The 20,695-nt window shown below is 43.3% G+C and overlaps 1 protein-coding gene across 1 annotated transcript in view; it reads right to left on the bottom strand.

The window, feature by feature from the left end:
• The window catches only part of SLC24A4 (solute carrier family 24 member 4), a 578,300-nt gene that overhangs the window by 469,711 nt on the left and 87,894 nt on the right, over positions 1–20,695 (bottom strand). The window lies entirely within an intron of this gene.

Raw genomic sequence — 20,695 nt, 5'->3', positions numbered from 1 at the left:
CGTTTAAATGGTTGGGTTTTATTCTAATGACAATATTCTTTCTGCAGATGTATAAATATGTATATAGTGTGTAGATAATGAGTATATAGATTTATTCTGACCACCTGATTCAGTAGGCCCAAAATATATCAGGTTCATAAATGGGTCCATATTTAGTATAGAATTTTGTTCATAGGTTATGAAGTTGGGTAGCGTAATTTATGATATATTTTCTATAGCCCGCTGGATCAACTTGCAACACAAATGGGGTCAGGGCCGGACTGAGAACCAAAACCGGCCCTGGCAAAGTGCTCGGCCGGCACCTTGGTGGTGCGACCGAGCTCTTTGCTGGGGCCGGTTTTCGGCCGATTTTGTTACAGGGTCGATTTTGCAGCTATGCTGCAAAAACGGCCCTGTATTAAAACGGCCCCCAGGGCCCAAAACCGGCCCCCACCCTTGCGGCGCACCTGGGGATTGCCCAGTGCCTGCAACGACCAGTCCGGGCCTGAATTGGGTAGTGGGTGGGAGGGGAAAGGAGGGACTGAAAACACAAGCACTCATATGGAGTGCTTAAATACAAATAAAAAGCTAGCTCCAAAAACGAGAGTAGTGGATAGACACAAGTACTTGGCCCATGATCCAGGGGAGGGACAAACACAAGAAGAGGAATGACTCCGGCATGCCATGACATATGGGAACAAATTATATGAGAAAAACTTTGAAGCTAATAAATAGTTAGACATGGGGGGTGCTGCAAGCCCACTGATTGTAAACAACATGCCTTGAAATGACAGCACATACGCTGTCTAGCTGACACCTAAAAAGTAAATGCGGTCTCCTCATATCCATTTACTGTGGACGACTTGTAAAAAAAAGTTTCAAGATTTAAAACGCCTTGTGTGGAACCTATTTAACAAACACTGATGGGAAAGTGATGTGACTGGAGGAGACCAAGCATCAGAGTTGGACCTAACAGATAGGAGTACTTCTTAAGCATTATGCAGACCACAAGCTTTGAGGCTCTTTGCTACTAGCACTATCTATACATACATCTGGACCTACAACATATGTCTGGCTTCTGTGCCATATGTATTACATAATTACAAGTCCATGCACCATATTTCCATCACAGCAAGGTGGGCTGTGTGGGATGTGTAAATGTTGTACCCACAGTTTTTCTCATGTATGTACCATCAACATCACAAAAGTCAAACAAGAATAAGTCTCTGTGGAGTTGTTAAAGCATATCTGCAGTCTAGAAAAGAGTAATTATGCTGTTCATCTCCTGCAGATTACCATGAAAAACTGAACATTGACTGATAGGCACTTTGTTTTATTATGCAGATATATTATTGAGGGTATTCTGTTAGATTCATCAAACATTTGTGCTAAAGGATTTAATCTGGTTTGTAACTTACACCAGTCAATTTAACTGTATTGTAGCAAATTGAGCTTGCAACTTCATTGTGCGTTTCTGTAATTACTACATTTGTTCTTATCTGCTTTTATGGTTCTTAAACCAAAATAAAGATGATGATGATGACTAATAGCTTGCATTTTCCATGGTGACAATATATCGCAATATAGGGCAAAATTAAAAACGCGTTCAGCATAGTGACTCCTGCATGCGAGACAACACTCTACTGAAGTCTGTCCCCACTTATTCAAATGCAGCAAATAAAAGGAATCACCCAATGATAACAGGGCGAAGTTTAACACCATAGTAATAGTAGATTGAGTTTCTTTCCAGAGAGGGTCTTGGTTATGATGAAAAAGATGTAGTTACTGTCACATTTTTTCCACACCTGTTTTTTTTTTAATCCCTTTTTTTGAGTTGTTATATCGTATGGTAATAATGAAGATATACAATGCAGTATTGGGTATTCCGGGAGTGATCTTACCTACCCACAAATACCTTGCTAATCTTAATTTACCACATATTTTTAAAGAACACTTTTCATACATCAACATGCACGCCACAGTTGTATTCCATCAGTTGACATTGCAATGACTCTAGTCGAGTCATTCCCTACTGCATTTCAGATAACACTGCGCAGGCTGATGATGAAATGCCATCAACAAATCGTGTGCCCCCCTCAACCCCCGACGAGACATAAGCAAGACAGTGTGCTCTCACACTGGTTCTTCCGCAGCACTTGAGTCAACTCGTGACAATGTTGCAACCACACCCTCCATTATGAGTTGCTCTGCTGCGACCGCTGCAACATCAGCCACCCCAGCAACAACCGCCATAATAACAATGGGCCCGATGTAGGTAATCTAATTTTAACGATTCCTAAATACCGAATTTTACCGATTCGGTATTTAGGAATCGGTAAGTATGATGTAGGTCAGTGGTTCCCAAATTTTTGACTCCTGTGGAAACCCATTGAGTCACCACCGGAAACCGGGGACCCCCAAGCAATTTGTAGGATTTAAATTTCAAACATTAAAACAGTAATTCGAACAAAATAAACACAGGTGTACACAAAAGAAAAACTCGAATTAGTCAAAATTTTTGGGGCATTTTTACAAGCCCCTATCCCCATGGGAACGCCACTTTTTGCGATGTTCCCGTGGCGATAGGGGCTTCGCCTTATGTACAAGGCAGCGTTGAGCCACTTATCGTGGCTTAACGCTGCTTTGAAAATAAGGCCCCCTTTCATGCAATACTTAGCGTGAAAGAGGTGGGCAGTGGGTGTTGTGGTGGGCGTTCCACTGCAACATCCACTGATTTTTTTAACGCTGCCTCCTATACACGCTGCCTCCTATTTACAAGGGCAGTGTAAATAGGAGGCTGCGCCAAAATGACAACCAGGAAACACCTGGACTCAACTTGGCGAAACGAGGAGAAATGCTTTATTTCTCCTCAATTTTGCTTTTTCCATGTGTGCTGCCTTATGCAGTACACATGGAAAAAGCAAAATGCCTTGGGTTTTTTATGTTCAGGAAGGAGGATCTTCCTGTACGTAAATAATCTTCCCCTGCACGAAGACACACTTGCACTATGGTGCAAGGGTGCCTGCATTGGCACTACCCTGCGAAGTGTAGCGCCAGCGCAGGGGGAAACGCAGGGCTGCACCATATTCTTGTAAATATGGTGCAGCCCTACGTTTCAGAAGTGGCGGAGCGTGTCGTTAAGCCAAGGAGGCTTACAACACTCTTCTCCACTTCTGTAGTAAATATCCCTCTTAATATTTTAGATTGAAAGAATTTGCAAAAAACTAAATAATATAATGGGAAGGTTGGTGCTGCATCCCAGTGACAAACTTTTACATGGCTGGTTTTATTTTACAGTACAAGGCTCCTGCTCCTGCCGGGGCCAGACTGGAAACCAAAAGCAGCTTTAGAAAATGTTTTCAGACCAGTCCCCGTACGGTTCATACCAAGTGCCTTGCCACTAAAGAGGGGGCTTTGGAAGGCTCTCCCCCAAAAGTTTTTGGGAAACAATGGTGCAGTCTACAACACAATTATAATTACATATTGGATTTTATTAGCTTTTAAAGAATAGTAAACGAAGACCGTACTTTGCACCAGGATACAACAAACTGGGAAGAACAATAAGTTACTGACAAAAGCAGTAGGTAACCGATTGACCTATGCACATACATTTTTTTTAAAAATTAAATGCATGGTACATGTTCTTTGCAGTAGGCATATTAACCCTCGGTGCTACATTAGATAAGTTAAAGCTGCCACTGGACAAAACTCTCATCTCTCTCTCTCCAGCAGGTACATGAATCACTGGTGTTATCTTGACACTTTCATTGTTGCACGAAAACTGCTAATTCTACAAAGAACTTTGAAGTGCTTTCAAAACTGCTGCCTGTGGACCCCCTGGGAATGTGTCAAGGACCCCTGGGGGTCCGCGGACCACAGTTTGGGAAACACTGATGTAGGTAACATAGGAGGCCCATAGGAATGAATGGGAAGCCATTCACTGTTACCGATTCGGTATTTACCGAATCGGTAATAGCGGGAGCATATTCAAGGGTGGCAGGCTGTCACATTGACACCCTGTTACACCCCTGAATCGTGCATGTGCACACATGTGGTGCACATACATGCCCTGTATGTCTGCCACATGGCACCTTGAAAAAAGCAAATTATTGCTTTTTTAAAGGTATTCGGTATTTACCACCAACTTGTAGTTAATGGTAAATAACGAATGCTTAAAGCAAAAATGCACTCACTTGAGTGCTATCTACATAGGTTTTAAGGAATCGGTAATTTACAGATTCCTTAAAATAAGGAATTCGTATTTTTCCGATTCCTTAAAATAAGGAATCGGCAAATTACCGAATCATTATTTCCAGCCTCCTACATTAGGAAGGGCTAAATACAGGTCGGTAACAGGAAAATCACCGATTTTCGTCCGTTACCGGCCGGCATTTAGCTACCTACATCTGGCCCTATATCCTTGAATGCTGACGTTTGTATTACAACCCAACCAGCTACTTATTTATTCTCTGAAATACAAAGGCCCACCTAATCCTCATCCAAAATTACATCTGCTGCCACTGTGATACAAACAATTACAGGCCCTACATCACATCTGGTGTTGCTTAGTAAAGAACACAATCTGCTGCAGAAGATGTCCTGCAGGAAGTGGAAGAAGAGGAGGAACTGAAACAAGACTTATCCAAGGGATACTCTGGGGAAGACATTAAACCCTTGGATTTTGAGGCTGTTAAGGATTTTCCGGTTCCTGCTATACGTCCATCAGCATATACCGAAACAAGCAGGCAGTTCCAGCCTTGTTAATGCTGTTGAACAGAGTAGGAGCGATGGAGGCCATTTTACACATCTGGAGCAATTTAGGGTATGGACTGAAGGTTTCACGGCTGATGAAGGGTAACTGAATAACTTAAACACTAAAACGGCTTAGTTGGCACTGATCCAGCTGCAATAGTCAAGGTCAGCCCTTGGACACTGTATACAGCAGCGACGTTACAGACAATCTAAATGCAGACATTAGGTGCTGCATTTGGTTGAAGTATGAACAACCAAAGAGTGATTAAAGATGACAGTTAAAAGGCATGTGGCTGATGGACAGGTGGCGGTGTTACATGCACTTGAAGTACGTCCTCGTGATCAGGGGCGGCTCCTCCGTTGGAGGGGAGGGGCGTCGCTCCACTTATATGCCCCCCAAAGCCCCAGAGATGAAAAATAAAATGGTAATCTATTACCATTTTATTTTTCAACATTCCGTCCTTAACCGAGTGTCAGATTGGGGCGGGCCTGCTGAGTGGCAGCAGGGAGGAGTGGTGGACAGAGGGCTGCCTGTGCACTGTTTAAAAGGTGCATGTCTCTTTGGCCGCACGTATTGTGATGGACAGCCAGACATACTCATTTTAAACCTCTCAACCCAGCTGTCTTAAGGCAGCTGGGTTGAGAGCAAGTGCAGGCCTCCAGTGTGCTGGGAAGCACTGAGTGAGGCCTCTCCCTCCAATCAGGGCGCTGCTCACATGCTAGTTATAACAGCATATGAGCAGCACCAGGATTGGTCAGGGAGTTGCAGCATCCAGTTCCTCCTTGGGAGAAAGTAGAGGTCCGAAGCTGAGGATGTGATGTTCAGTGTTTGACTTTTTAATGTAATTTGGTGAGCGCGCCCGCCCCCACCTCCTACTTAGATACCAGTCGCCCCTACTCGTGATCTGCAGAAGGATCATCTGGGACATATGACGGACATATAGAATTCACTTGTGCTCTATTTATAATAATCCCTGTCTACAGGCAATGGCACATATTGCTTCACTGCTATATTATAAAGTATACATCAGTGGACTATCATCTTGCATACCTTTTTTTGGGAAGTATGCCATCACCCACCCCAGCCCTGTTAAGATTTTAAATGACATAAAGCAGAATCAAAAGCTTGCTAAATGGTCTCGGATTGATTGTATGTTCTTTCAGCTCCCGTTCTTGAGTCATGAGCAAGGCTAGAGTTACCTGCAAGGTATTTAGAAAACAGGAACTCACATTTCCTCATGTTGCTTTATTTTGTTTGTTGCTTAATATGACACAGGGCTTTGTATTGGTTCTATATGAGACAATGTTGAAAACATATCCATTATACTACAACTACCATAATGCATTGCCCTTGTTAATATTGTGACATCTGTCCGGGAAGTACTGTGATTGTTTGTGGTTATTGATGATACACATTTCACATTACATTTATGTAATTAGGTATTTGCCAGGGGTGTCCAGGATGGGGGGGGGTGGAGGTGTTAAGCCTTTGTAGTACTCACCCAACAGCCCTGCCATGCTTGGTGACAGGGCAACGTATTATATGGGGCCCTGCTTGTTGGACCTGGCCCTTTGTGCAAGATTATCCCTAAACCTTTTCCTGACCCTCTTTTTGTTGGCTTTAGCATTCTGGGCACTTTACCACTGCTAATCAGTGGTAACGTGCATATGTTCTCTCCTTTAAACATGGTATGATTGTTTTACACCCGTTTGGAATATTTGATTTACTTATAAATCCCTTCTGCAAAGTAGCTTTTCAAATCTGTCTCAGGCCTGCCACTGCAGAGTCTGTGTGGGCAGTTTACTGCCACTTACCTTGCCATTTAAAACTACTTTCCAAACCTTAAACGTCCCTTTTATTACACATAGATCACCCCTAAGGGAGGCCATAGGAAGCCCCATAAGCAGGGTGCTGTTTAAGCAAAAGGTAGGACATGTGCCTTTATTGTATGGCATGTCCTGGTGGTGACAAGCAGCCTATTTGATTCTCACTGCTGTGAGGGCTACTCCTCTCATAGGTTAGCATTGGGAATTCCCTTATATGTTCTTAAGTGGTAATTCCTGATCTGAAAGGAGTAGCGTTACCATGTTTGATATGTTTAAAATGATAGTTATAAATCTTGCTTACTGGTGTAGCTGGATTTTACATTACTATTTTAGAAATGCCACTTCTAGAAAGTTAAAAAAGCACATGATGGACGGAACGCTGAACAAATCAAACATTCTCCCCCAATCACAGATCTGGGTTGAATCCATTGCTTTTTTGCTTGCCACATCATTCCAGTTTAAACCCAACCATTTGCAAATCAGCCTTGACCCTGCTCCCCATGGAAACAGTCCAACCCGGGACACACAGCTCCCTAGAGCTGGCCTGCTGTGCGAGCCTGCGGCAGTGGTCACGGCTTTGCTGCACTCCTCAAGTTGTCCCAGGGCCTGCCAGCCCTCGTCAACACATGTACTGAGCACCAGCAAAGAGATACAGCCCCGGGGACTGCAGTACAAGGCTTCTGGGTAATCTGGCTTAGATGCAGTTAACAAACATGCTGTTGATTGGGGGGAGTTGCCTCAGCGATGCTCAATCAATCAATCAATCAATCAATCAGGTCATTTGTAGAGCGCACTACTCACCCGTAGGGTCTCAAGGCGCTGGGAGGGGGGGGGTGCCGCTACTGCTCGAACAGCCAGGTCTTGAGCTTCTTCCTGAAGGAGAGGTGGTCTTGGGTCAGGCGCAGATTGGTCGGAAGTGAGTTCCAGGTCTTGGCGGCCAGGTAGGAGAAGGATCTTCCTCCTGTTGTCGCTCTTCGGATGCGGGGGACGGCGGCGAGGGCGTGGTTGGTTGATCTGAGGAGGCGCTTGGGAGTGTAGAAGTTGATCCGGTTGTTGAGGTAGCTCGGGCCTTGGTCGTGTAGGGCTTTGTGCGCGTGGGTGAGGAGACGGAAGGTGATTCTCTTGTTGACCGGGAGCCAGTGCAGATCTCTCAGGTGTCCGGAGATGTGGCTGCGTCGGGGGATGTCGAGGATGAGTCTCGCCGAGGCGTTCTGGATCCGCTGGAGTCTCTTCTGGAGTTTGGCAGTGGTTCCGGCGTAGAGGGCGTTGCCGTAGTCCAGTCGGCTGGTGACGAGGGCTTGGGTGACCGTCTTCCTCGTCTCGGTGGGGATCCACCGGAAGATCTTACGTAGCATGCGCAGGATGTTGAAGCATGACGAGGAGACGGCGTTGACTTGTCTGGTCATGGAGAGGATCTCGAGGCAGGCCACAGCCATCGGCAATGAGTTTCAGGCTTTCACAGCTGCTACCACAGAGATAGCGACATCTCCAGTTGTACCAGTTGTTTAGGTGATAGATCAGTCGGATTTTGCATCCATCAGCACCCTTGCACCGCGGTTTAGTGCTGGATTGTGGAGTCGGCCAGCAGAGCGTCCCCAAGTGACTACCATCCTGCCATCAGGCTCTCTAGCGCCCCACTTAGTCTTTATAGCATTAACTGTCTGGAGTTGTACCATGTTATTTCACCTCTTTTTACTGAGAAATACTTTCAGTTCACTTTGAAATTTAGGCATTTTATATAAATTATGTGTAGTCACTTCAATTTGTTTTCTTACATAGATGGGCTAAAAATCATTGTAACATGAATTCACCAGATCTTAACTTAAACACATTTCCGAAAGTGGAACTAAACAGGAGTGATTATATGAGTTAGTACTGCACTTCTAACACCTAACTGTTTAAACCCTAGAATTTAAACCATTTCCCTCTACCCAAAACCCTTTACCTTAAACCACATTTCCAGCTGTTTTCATTTTCCTACAAAAGTATGTGAACTGTGATCCTGAGTGCCACGGGGCAGGGCGAGAGGAGTGACGGGGTCAAAGAAGAGACTAAAAAGAGCAATATGTTCTGCAGTCATTCCATTATGTTTTCACTTTTAAATGACCACATATAAATAACAAATGCATGTTAAACGAAAAATAAATGCAAGTTAAACTAATGGATGGAAAATGTGCTATTTAAGGTTCGTGAAACCTCAGCTGGCTAGTGCCATCACTGCAGAGTCACCGTGTGTGAGTATACAGACACACAAAGTAATCCTAGTTGCACAGTGGGAAAAGGTGGCTGTGTATTTATAATGCAACGAGGTGCCAGACGATCACAGAAAGCACTGTGAAAATGTCAGCCAATATTTATATATATTTTATTAAAAAGTAATCTGATTATACCTCATCACATTCTTATAATTGTCCATTAAAAGGACACACTGCAGAACTCAACTGGTTACATCCTCACCATACCTCTACAGAAGAATACATTTTTTTTTATTGTGGGGCTCTATAGTCTATAATAGCTCAAATTGCACACATTTATCTTTCAGGTAGCAGGAATGAGGAGCTTTTAACCTTTTTTATTGTACACAAAAGGCAGAAAGCTTGTGTTGTGTCTCTGGGGTTGATCGCCCAGTGGAGTGTGCAGAGCAGACAGCCTACTTTACAGAGCTGTAGGCATGATTGTTGCTGCTTGTGCAGTGGCACCAGGTCCCAGAGGTATGAGGGCCAGCTGAATTCCATGTCTGTTTTACCATTCTTCCTAATATGCATTAGGGACCAGTGCACACTTGCTCTGCCAGTGTTGCTTTGGGCCTTTGATTAATAGGGATGGGGAACATTGAAGCAGAGGAAACACCTTAATTTGGGCAATCGGAGAGATGGCAGTGAGGGGGACGGAGCAAAATCAGAGTCTATGTTTTTAACAAATGGCAGAGGAGACACCCAACTTGATGAAGAAGTAGCTATCGACAGTGAAGCAGGTGCAGCTGCACTGGGGTCCAGTGGTTAAGGGGCCCACTGTATATGAAGTATGTCCTTCTTAAACATAAAAATAAAGTATGGGGCTCATTTTCCTTGCTAGCATTAGGGCAGAGGGTACCTTTGCTGATAAAAGGGAGGGCAACACGTGGAAGCTCATTTTTTTCTGAAAGGGAGGATATGTGGCCTAATTAAATTACCTAATCTCCATGAGCACTGAAATGTAATTGGTGCTCATATAAAGGGCTCCAATGCCCTTGGGCTGAGTTTGCACTACATAAAACTAAAAAAAAAAAAAAGGCACAGCGAGCCTGTTTCAAGATTGGAATGATCAGGCAGGGTGGGGCAAGGGGTGAAAGAGGCAGAGGAGATTGTCTGGCACTCGGGGTCACTACTATCATCACTGCAACTGTTGCATTAGAGCCAAGGAGTGCAACAGATACAAATCCCAGTTATAGGGAGCAGAGTATTTTTGGTTAATTTATGTTTGTTTGATGAATTTGCTCTTTTAGAAGTCTTACATTTTTGGTGGATTATACGCCACAGAAAACATCTCCCTGAAATGATTTCATAAGCCCCGCCCCGTGCTCAGCCCTGTCTCAACATTATTTGCACTTTAATATTAAAACACAGTGCACTTTAAATTTGCTAAATTTGCACAAGATATAGGGCCTAGGAGTAATGAGTAGGGACACTATGCCCCAGTTACAATAAAGCAAATATATCTGCTTAGAGTCTGATAATTAGGTATTGACCCAGACCAATTCTGATGATTTATTGCAATAAAAACACCATAAAGAGTTGGCATGTTGAGATGTTAAATAGGCTATGAGGTCATGGAAGGCATACAGTTAGGACCGAGAAATTATCAAACGCTTACAAAATGATCCCACATTGGTCATCAAACCAGCGGACAAAGGGGGCGGCATTGTGATAATGAACAAAAATGACTACGATGCAGAATGTCGCAGACTCCTAAGCGACACACACAATTACAAAAGCCTGAAAAAAGATCCAACTGAAGAGTTGCAGAAGACAATTAACTTACTCATCAAAAACGCCAGTGACGCGGAACACATATCCAAACAAGAGTCGGATTACCTTTGCACCAGGAATGCCAGAGTACCCTACTTTTACACTTTGCCTAAAGTGCACAAAGGTGTCAACCCACCACCAGACAGGCCAATCGTGTCAAGAATCTGATCCCTCCTGGAACCATTATCACGCTTTTGTGATTTCTATCTCAACCCACTGGTTCAGAGGACTCCTTCCTATATCAAGGACACAAAACACCTGCTCAACATCATCAAGGACACTAGTTTCAACCCAGAAACTCAACTTCTAGTTGGACTTGACATAGAAAGCTTATACACTAGCTTACCCCAAGATGCCACATTACAAGTATTACACGATGTACTAATGGAGACCACATGGGAACATCGAACGCCACGCCAATTCATCCTGGATTGCGGTACACTGGCGTTAAAAGAAAACTTTTTTGAGTATGAAGGTAAATTCTTCCTCCAGACAAACGGAACCTCTATGGGGAGTGTTTTCGCCCCCAGTGTGGCGGGGCTATATGTCCACCACTTTGAAAGGACTTACATTGAGACACCCACAAACCCCTACTCAACCAATATAGTGACCGGGCGTCGCTATATCGACGACCTCTTCATCATCTGGGAGGGCAGTGAGGATACACTTGGGAATTTCCTCATATGGATTAACAACCAAGACGCCTACCTCCGCTTTACTTGTACAAGCAGCTCCAGTGAACTAGCTTTCCTGGATCTCAATATCAGAGCAGGAGACAATGGCCTGACAACCACCACATACTATAAACCGACAGCGAGGAATTCGTTACTCAGGTTCGACAGCTTCCACCCAAGACCCCTTAGGGAAAACCTCCCTTTCGGACAATTTGACGTATTCGACGCTATTGCAGCAACATCAAAGACTATAAACTACAATCCAAGGCACTAATCCACAAACTGGAGGATCGCGGTTACCCCACCAGAATCATCTCGAAAACCTGCAAAAGGGCACGAAATCAGAACAGAGAGGCACTCTTGGAAACCACTGTCAAACCACCTGAAACACCAGTGATCACATGTGTTACTAACTACAACACCGCTTCAAATCAAGTGTCTAACATTATCCGCAGAAATTGGAAGATAATAAACTCAGGAACCAGGAACTGGGAGACTCCCTGTTTCGCATACAAGAGAGCTAAGAATCTCAAGGATCAACTGGTATCTACCAGGCCTAGAGTGAATCCCCGCCCTACAGACAACACAATCTTGAACGCCTGGGACCTTCCTAAACTGTGCGGCCATCAACCGTGCAATAACTGCAGTGTCTGCCATTTGACATCTCCCTCTAAAACCCTTGCCCTGGAAACCGGCAAAACCTTCGAACAATGCCAGTTCACTAACTGTAACCTAGTGTACCTTATAACATGTTGGTGCGGCCTCAGGTACATTGGCATGATAACCCGCAAAGTGAGAACTAGAATGACCGAACACAGGAGTACCATCCGCTGTGGGAAAAACATAAGCAAACTCACGGAACATTTTCTCACTCATAATCACACCCTCAATGATTTCACTTGGACTGTGATTGAACAGTTCGATGTGTCCCTCTTCAATGAGAAAGCCCTCCTTGTGAAGGAACAGCGCTGGATATATCGTCTATCCACGCACATCGATGGACTTAACGATTCAATCCCATGGAATGTCTTATCTACCTGATCAACTTTGGGGCCCATATGCACATGATCACATGAGAACATGAACATCTTGAAACGCTCTTGTATGCCCTCACACCGCGGCTATTATGATATTGCTGAAAACATAACGACAATTGTTGCACTTTCCGGTTCATGCCCGACATGCCCTTGCCTTAATCACATTGATATTCCGTTTTTTCGTAAAACAAAAAAACCCCAGTCTGTTTAAGAGTAATGGAACCTAAGCAATTTCCCACGGGGCTGATTCTGCCTCTTGCGCAGCTACACGCATGCGCAATCACCGGACACAATCTTCAATCCAGTGCGCAGGCGCACTACACTGATCATTTGCGCATGCGCTTAATGCACATGACTCAGCACCTCTAGCGCGACCGCACCTCTTTCATTTCCTTTACCGCTGCAGGTGTTTCTAATCAGACGGGTTACTTAAACCCGAACGGGGCAGTCTCTCACTCACCCGGGACACCGCAGCAGGACAACAGGTCTACGGAGCACGAAGACCGACAATTTCGTGAGTAAATGCGCTACACTACCGCTACGAATTAGGTAAGCCTCAGCTCTTTCCCTCCCTACAGGTTTGGTGCTAATCTCTGCCTTTCAACTATGTCTAGGGTCTTTTCTCCCTGCCAGGTGACCCAAGGAGGCTTTAACAGCAAACAGCAAATGTGAGGATAATGCTTTTTACTTACCTGTACCTCACCATGCACTAAATCCGCTGTTTAGCCCACCACCCATACACCGGTTTTTTGCTAAAACCACACTAGCCATGTAATCTACATGGCCACAATTTCTGCTGCTTTAGGTCGTTTTCACACACCTTAGTAGCCGGTAATACGATGTGTTCTTGGAATTTTTCCTAATTGACTCTAATTTGTACGTCTGTCTGTGTCCTTTATGTTATGTGTACAGTAAATTAGAGAGAATCCCTCTCTTACACATAAGGCACCTTAGCGAGCGCGACACTTTTTAATCATTTCACAATTCACTTACATTTATTTATTGTCACTCACACATACTCATTGGTCCTGAGGAAAGCCAGTTTTAATCAAAAGGCCTGGCTGAAACATGTAGACCACACAGGACGAAGGAGGTCATAATTTACTCCAATACGTCCGCTTGCCTTTTTAGTTGCTAACAGGGGCCCAGTAATTAAAGTCAATCCATATACCCTCGGGTACTGGGACCTACTGTATAGCTTTTAAACTCATCACTTTCTTTCACCTACACTGCACACTCAGTGAGTATACCAGCTCCTCAGTAATCTGGAGTCGCAGCACACCCGGGACACATTTGGTGTCACTGTGGTGGGCCGATGATGAAGCATGCCACCAACTAGGTTGGGGGTGAGGGCTTCATGACCAAACCAGTTGGTTTGCCAACATACGTACCCATTGAGTCCTATCACACAACCTAGCTAGTCCTTTTTGATAAAACATACAGTTAGCTTTGTCTAACATATGGAAAATTGGCATTTATGCTGTTATTATGCACATTTGAACTGTCAAATACATTCTGTGACCTGAGATACATACATCAGTGTTATGATCTTCGCAATGTTTACTTCTCGTTACTATAACAAAATATTACCATTCGTAGCTACTATTAAGTTTTATGCCAATGCCAGGATTTATTTAGTGTTTGTTTCTGCTTTATGCAGTTATATTTGATATTTCATATCAACTAGTGTTTTTATACATTATAATTGGTCAGAAATATGTTGACAGCAATTAATAACATGCATTCATGCAGATATTACAACATGAGAATACAATATTGGGTCAGCTGACCATTTCACTCTTGGCATTTTATCCGATATTTATTGCAACTTTTACTCTCTCCTTTCTTACATCTATTTTACTAAGGCACCGCCTGGTGCAAGTATAACACATTATAGCTATACATTTTAATAAGAATAGCCCTATTTTGCACGTCAGTATTTGCACTTGTATAGTATGTCTTTTATGTTTACTGGATATCACGCGACACTGTGGGTGGTATTAAAAAACAAAGGCAAATTGCATTTCCCCATGTGATCAAGGCTGCGAGGACAGTCGAAACGTGTTATGGCTACTCAATGTGAGCAATAAAACTATTTGGCAAACCTGAAGAGAAGTTTGTGCCTTTCCTTCATCACCTATGTCGAAGTTGAAGTCGTATATATATATATATATATATATATATATATATATATATATATATATATATATATATATATATACATAAAACGGGGAGGGGGACAGAGAGGGCAAATTACGCCTCTTGGAGACTAGGTATATCTTGGAAATGAACAGCAAAAGCCCAACAGGACTCAATGACAGGGAAGATTTACACACTTGCTTAAAGGATCTATGATGCTCATACTATGATAATGTGTTCATTCATTTTTGACAAAATTGATAATAGGTTTCGCAGCCAAAATCCACATGTTTCTCCTCGCTGTACGTGTACAGTCATCTTTTGACTCTGCTTTGAGCATCGGAGTTGAACATACCTCATCTGATGCTTAAGAATATTCTAGCTCAGCCATAATAGAAGAGTATGTACCATTAATAATCCGGTATCTGCAACTTCCATCCTTTTTTGTGAAATGATTTTAAAATAATGAGATTATCATTAGAACCTCATTTGTCTTATCCTTTGCACTGGCACTTTATTTTATTTTATACACTTATGTACATGCCATCAAGGGTTGTTTGCATAATGAAAATAAGCGGATTAGGCTAAGGCTTCTTTTCTCTTGTGTTTTTTGTGTCTTTGATTAATTGCTCACTTGAGTGTTTCCGATAATTGATTAGCAGAAACATATATTACTGTACAGAAACTCTGAATTTGAACGATTTGAAAACTTTCCCACATGATGTATATACATGAAATTTTAATGTATATAGTTATACGTTGTCTACAAAATGATATATTTTTGATATTATGTATATATGTATATATTTCCTATGAAATAATGTATATATGTATTTTTGATATTTTGATATTTTTGATATATATTTATTTTTGATATCTTTTGACATTCATATTTATGTGTATATAATGCAATATATGGAATTATGGTATATTATCCCTATGTATCGAGCTATGTGGGATTTGAGTAATTGGGCACTTTGCCCTCAATCATGTTTCAAATTCAGAACAAGGTGAAACGACTTATAGCATGCACTGTTCACTTTAATTGAAGCCTTATATGCCACGCCCCTATTTTGAATATTTATACCCATGTCTGTTTCCTTGGCACGTCATGTGATCAATCCTCGTTTTGGAGGCGAAACGCGTCATGGCGGATGGCTGGCAACAACTTGCACGAATAAATCACTGAAGAATTTGCACACATTTTTGGGCTTACTCTGCGTTATTCTTTTCTGAAAGAGAAGGATTCGTGAATAACGGTTCCGTTATATATATACATATATATATATATATATATATATATATATATATACACAATGCCAAAAGTAGGGAGTCTATTATTTTCAAGGGTTCTAGCAATACCAAATACAGTCGTGTAAGGGAATATACAAAACCACAATAAACTGGATGGCATTAGGCTTATCACAACATTTTGTAAATAAGAGCGGCAAATAAGATTGATCATCAATAAACAATGGCCCATTGTTTTGACAGATATTACGTTAAGCCAAATGCTCCATGACAAACCCATACTTACTTTCAGGCCTGCTCCCTCCATGCATAATTCTTTGGTCAGCAGCAGCCCGGAAGTGAGTTTGAGCTCAAATTGTTTGTCCCCCAAGAATGGATTTAACAAATGTATCACGTGCAGAGCATGTAAATTTGGTATTAATATGACTAGAAACACACCAACCTTTATGGAAAAACCTGGTAACATCAGAGGTCACTATACATGCAGAACTGAGTTTGCTGTTTATGTGCTTGAGTGCCCGTGTGTTTAAACATATGTGGGTAGCACTAAGTTACATGTCCGCACCAGAATATTACAGCACTTAAGAGCTATAGTAAACTTTGACCCATCTTATCCTGTTGCCCGGCATTTTAAGATGCTTCATAACAACAATTTACCCAATTTTTTATATTTTGGAATAGGAGCCGTACCTGTCTTGAGAAGAGGGGGCAACAGAGAGAAACATTTGAGACAACTGGAATTCAAATTTATTCTTGAGCTGGATTAAAAAATACTGAATGGGCTCAACACCAGCGAGGATCTCCATAATTTTTTATAATCCTAATTGTAAATGCTAATATATGGTGGCAATGGTAGTAACTGACTCAGGCCACATGGTGATGATTTACAATATTGCACTATATTTACCTATAATTAAAAGTTGTCAGAAAGACCTTCTCGGCTTCAGTTTTGAGATATTAGAAGGCACTAGGCACTTTAGCTAATTATTTATTATGTTCTCTACTTCACCTGTGCACTTTAAATCAAATTCATAGATTTGAATAGATAATATTGGTAGTGTCGGATACAACTAAAATACAAAATTAAGGATAACAAATGGTGTCCTAATAGGTATTTGTTTCTTGCATAAGGAAACCGGCATTTCAGTATATTCAATCAGAGGGATTAATGTATTAGTACCATAATATGAATTAATATTAAAGCTGTATTGGTATTAGGCTTCTCTATTTTGAGTACTTTAAAACACTGTTTGCACTTTGTAAGCACTTTGCACTTTATTAGATTTTAATGTAGGTCATTAGACCAAGGACCCGCACACCGCCAAAACCAACCTCTAAGAGGGAATGAAGGCCGTCGCCGAGTGAATGAGGAGCAGCCGTCTGATACTGAACTCGGACAAGACAGAGGTCCTCATCCTCGGCCCTACCCCCTCTGCCTGGGACGACTCCTGGTAGCCGACCACACTGGGAACAGCACCGACACCCACGGACCACGCACGCAACCTAGGATTCATCCTCGACTTCTCCCTCTCCATGTCGAAGCAGGTCAATGCCATCCTCTCTGCCTGCTACAACACCCTGCGCTTGCTCCACAGGATCTACAAATGGATCCTGACCGAAACAAGAACAACGGTGACACAAGCCCTCGTCAGCAGCAGACTGGACGACGGCAACGCACTCTACACAGGAATCCCTGCCAAACACCTACGACAACTACAACACATCCAAAACGCCTCCACCTGACTGATCCACAACATCCCTTGTCGCAGCCACATCACCCCCCACCTGAGACACCTGCACGGGCTCCCCGTTAACAAAAGGATCACCTTCAAGCTCCTCACCCACGCACACAAAGCACTCCACAACACCGGACCAGCCTATCTGAACAGCAGACTCAGCTTCTACACCCCAACCCGCCAGCTCCGCTCCGCCAGCCTCGCCCTTGCCTCCGCAACCGTCTCCCGCATCCAACGAACAACCTCCGGCGGTACACCCTTCTCCTTCCTCACCGCCAAGACCTGGAACACCCTCCCTACCCACCTGCGATAGACCCAAGACCTGCTCACCTTCAGAAGACTCCTCAAGACCTGGCTCTTTGAGCAGTAGCAGCACCCCCCTTGCCTCAGCGCCATGAAACCCTCACGGGTAAGTAGTGCACTTTACAAGCGACTGATTGATTGATTGATTGATTGATTGATTGATTGATTGATTAGACTTCGGGACATACTGTATATACAAAATGTTCACATACACTGAATATCAATGTAAACATGTTCTGTCAAGAACTCGGTTGCAACAGTGTATATTATGAGCAATAACATATTTTGGTTAATATATACATTAAGGAATTACATTTTATTAAGGTATTCTACCATAGCAACATGTGTTCCAATACAACAGATGGCCACAAACTACACCATTTATGTATGAAATAATGATGAACTGCTATATATAAAATTAAATGATTGTGGTCATAGAGTAATAAATTGAAGGCTATCATGTTTTATGACAAATATGAGACAACACTACAGCAACATAAAGTGAGTGGTATTTGTTTAAATTGGCAATGGTAGAATACTGAGCAATATGTTATACCCAACAATGATATTTTTTAAGACAAAAAAAAATCAATTTACCAACATGCTCATGTTTAGTAATAATGAATTTAATCAGTAACATGTATGTGATATATATTCTTATCTTCATTTAAAATATTTATAAGTTTGTGTTTTGTGATTATGATGTATCAACAAATCAGTATAGTCTGTTAACTATGTCCATGAATAGGGAGCACACGTGGTGTATGATGCTTTAAAAGGCTACTAGTTAATGCACCACATTTATGTGATCAAGACCGCATGTTGGCGGTGGAAATGCGTCATGGGCGAGGCCTCTTTATGTTTAATAGGAACTAACAAGCACCATGGTGGAGTCTGTGCCTGCTTCATTTCTGAAGTATATGTATTAAAGGATTGGAGTTTGGATATATATATGTATATATGACCCAGTGGGGGTTGACACTGGGAAGTTTTATTTGGGTCAGTGTTTTCAGAGGATAATCGTTTGTTTTTTGTGTTGCTAGTAATGTTGGCTCGTTTGACGAATCAGCACAAAACTTTCTGAAAAGATGCTACTTTTTGACAAGTTTGTAAATGGAAAGTGTCAGGGAGATCTGTCAAGCCGTGACCGAGAAAAAGGAGGGGTTCCAAAACGCAAAATCCCCATGCATTTTACATAGACTTCCTTAGATAGGGTTGCAGCAAAAACTGCTGATTGGAAGTACACCAAATTTGGCAGAAACCTAGATCTCGCCAGGTAGATTGTGCTTTTTGTGAATTGGTGTAAACCCATTCAGCAGTTTTTAAGATATTATGGTTACAAAGAATTTAGATATCTGGATGGTCGGGTCCGAGGGTTAGAGCATTCTGATTGGCACAGGGAGCTTTTTTTCCCTTGGGCCAATCTGGGCTTATGGGAGTCAGACTCAGCCAGAGTGAGCCCTCTGATTGGCTGCTAGCAAGATGAGAAAAAATATTGCTGGTAGCCAGTACAGGGCACAGGGACTTACCTGCACTGAAAGTGTAAAAGATTGTATAAAAACAAAATAAATGGCACCCAGGGCCAGTTTGTTTTATTAATGGGAGGGGGTGCATGGCCCACCTACCCTAGCCTTTACAGGCCCCGAGGATCCCACTCCATGGGTAAAATTTGTCTATATGGGGAGGGGGATGCACTCCCCTCCTCCCTGAGCCATGGGAGGCTTCAGGGAGCCCACCTCCAGTGCAGAAACTAATTATTAGTATACCTTGCGGCCCTCCTTTCTGAGGCATCACAGGCCTAAGGGAGCCTACCTTTTGGGCCAAAATTAATCAATATGAGAGGGGAACCATGCACCCCCCCCTATCTGAGATTTCACAGGCCCCCGGGAACCCACTTCTGGGACCAGAATTAGTCAAATTGGGGAGGGAGGCCCACATCCCTGAGCCTCTGAAGGCCCAGGGGACCCCATACCCCGGGCCGCTAAACTAATTAAAAGGGGGGGGGGCAGTGTGGTACCCCCCTCCTTGAGCCAATAAGGTCCCCGGGGAACCCCATCCCCCAGGACAACTCACTAGCAATGTGCTGGGAGCCCACCCACCTGAATATAGCTGTTTCCCATTTTTAATCTCCCGCCAAGAGGGAGCAAACACAAAGTTGGCTCCCAGCAGGCAGGGTCTTTGAAAAGACTTTTGATAAGCTTCCCAAGACTGTTTGAATTATGGCATTTCTTAGGAATAGGTGTGGCTGTCCCCTGCATAAAAATGTACCTTTGGTCGTCCACCACACCTTGACACTGGGGATTTTTAGAAATCATTAGGTACGTGCATGCAGAGCGAGCTGAAAATAAAGTTTGGGGGCATTATTAACATGTCAGTCATCATATTTCCACTCTTTTGTCACATTTACATAATTAAAAGTTTTATTCTTTATAAAAATACAACAATTATCTATAGTGATCCATTGTGCATAATTCTCTTACTAAGAGGCTGATTAGGATGGCGGTTAATCCGCATCCCCCGGGCCGGCGGAAGCCACCGCCGGCCTGGAGGACGCGGATTAACCGCCGCAGCCACATACAACACCCACCGCCAGATTAGGATGGCGGTGGGATTGCGGTTGGACCAGCGGCGGACGGCAGGTCCGTCCGCCGCTGATCCGCGGGGTGGGGAGGGCTATTCGTCAGCCAAATTAGGATGTTCAAGGAGACATGCTTTTCCGCGGTGGCTTTTCCGCCGTGGAAAAGCATGTAGACTTTGGCATTTGGGGGCCTGTTGCGGGCCCCCAGGGTGTCGGGGGGTGGGGGGTGCACATGGGGGTACCTATGGTACCCCCCAACATTTACATGCACAAAGCGGCAGGCACCGCGCGGTGCCTGCCGCTTTGTGCATGTAAATGTAATACATGCATTTTTAACATTGAGGCGGGCGCTGCTTCAAGCAGCACCCACCGCAATGTTAAAAATACAGGATGCGACCGCCAGGGTGGCGGT

Source organism: Lissotriton helveticus, chromosome 9 (assembly GCF_964261635.1).
Source record: "Lissotriton helveticus chromosome 9, aLisHel1.1, whole genome shotgun sequence".
NCBI lineage: Eukaryota > Metazoa > Chordata > Amphibia > Caudata > Salamandridae > Lissotriton > Lissotriton helveticus.
The sequence above is the reverse complement of the archived record's forward strand: the minus strand, read 5'-3'. Positions and strand labels throughout refer to the sequence as shown.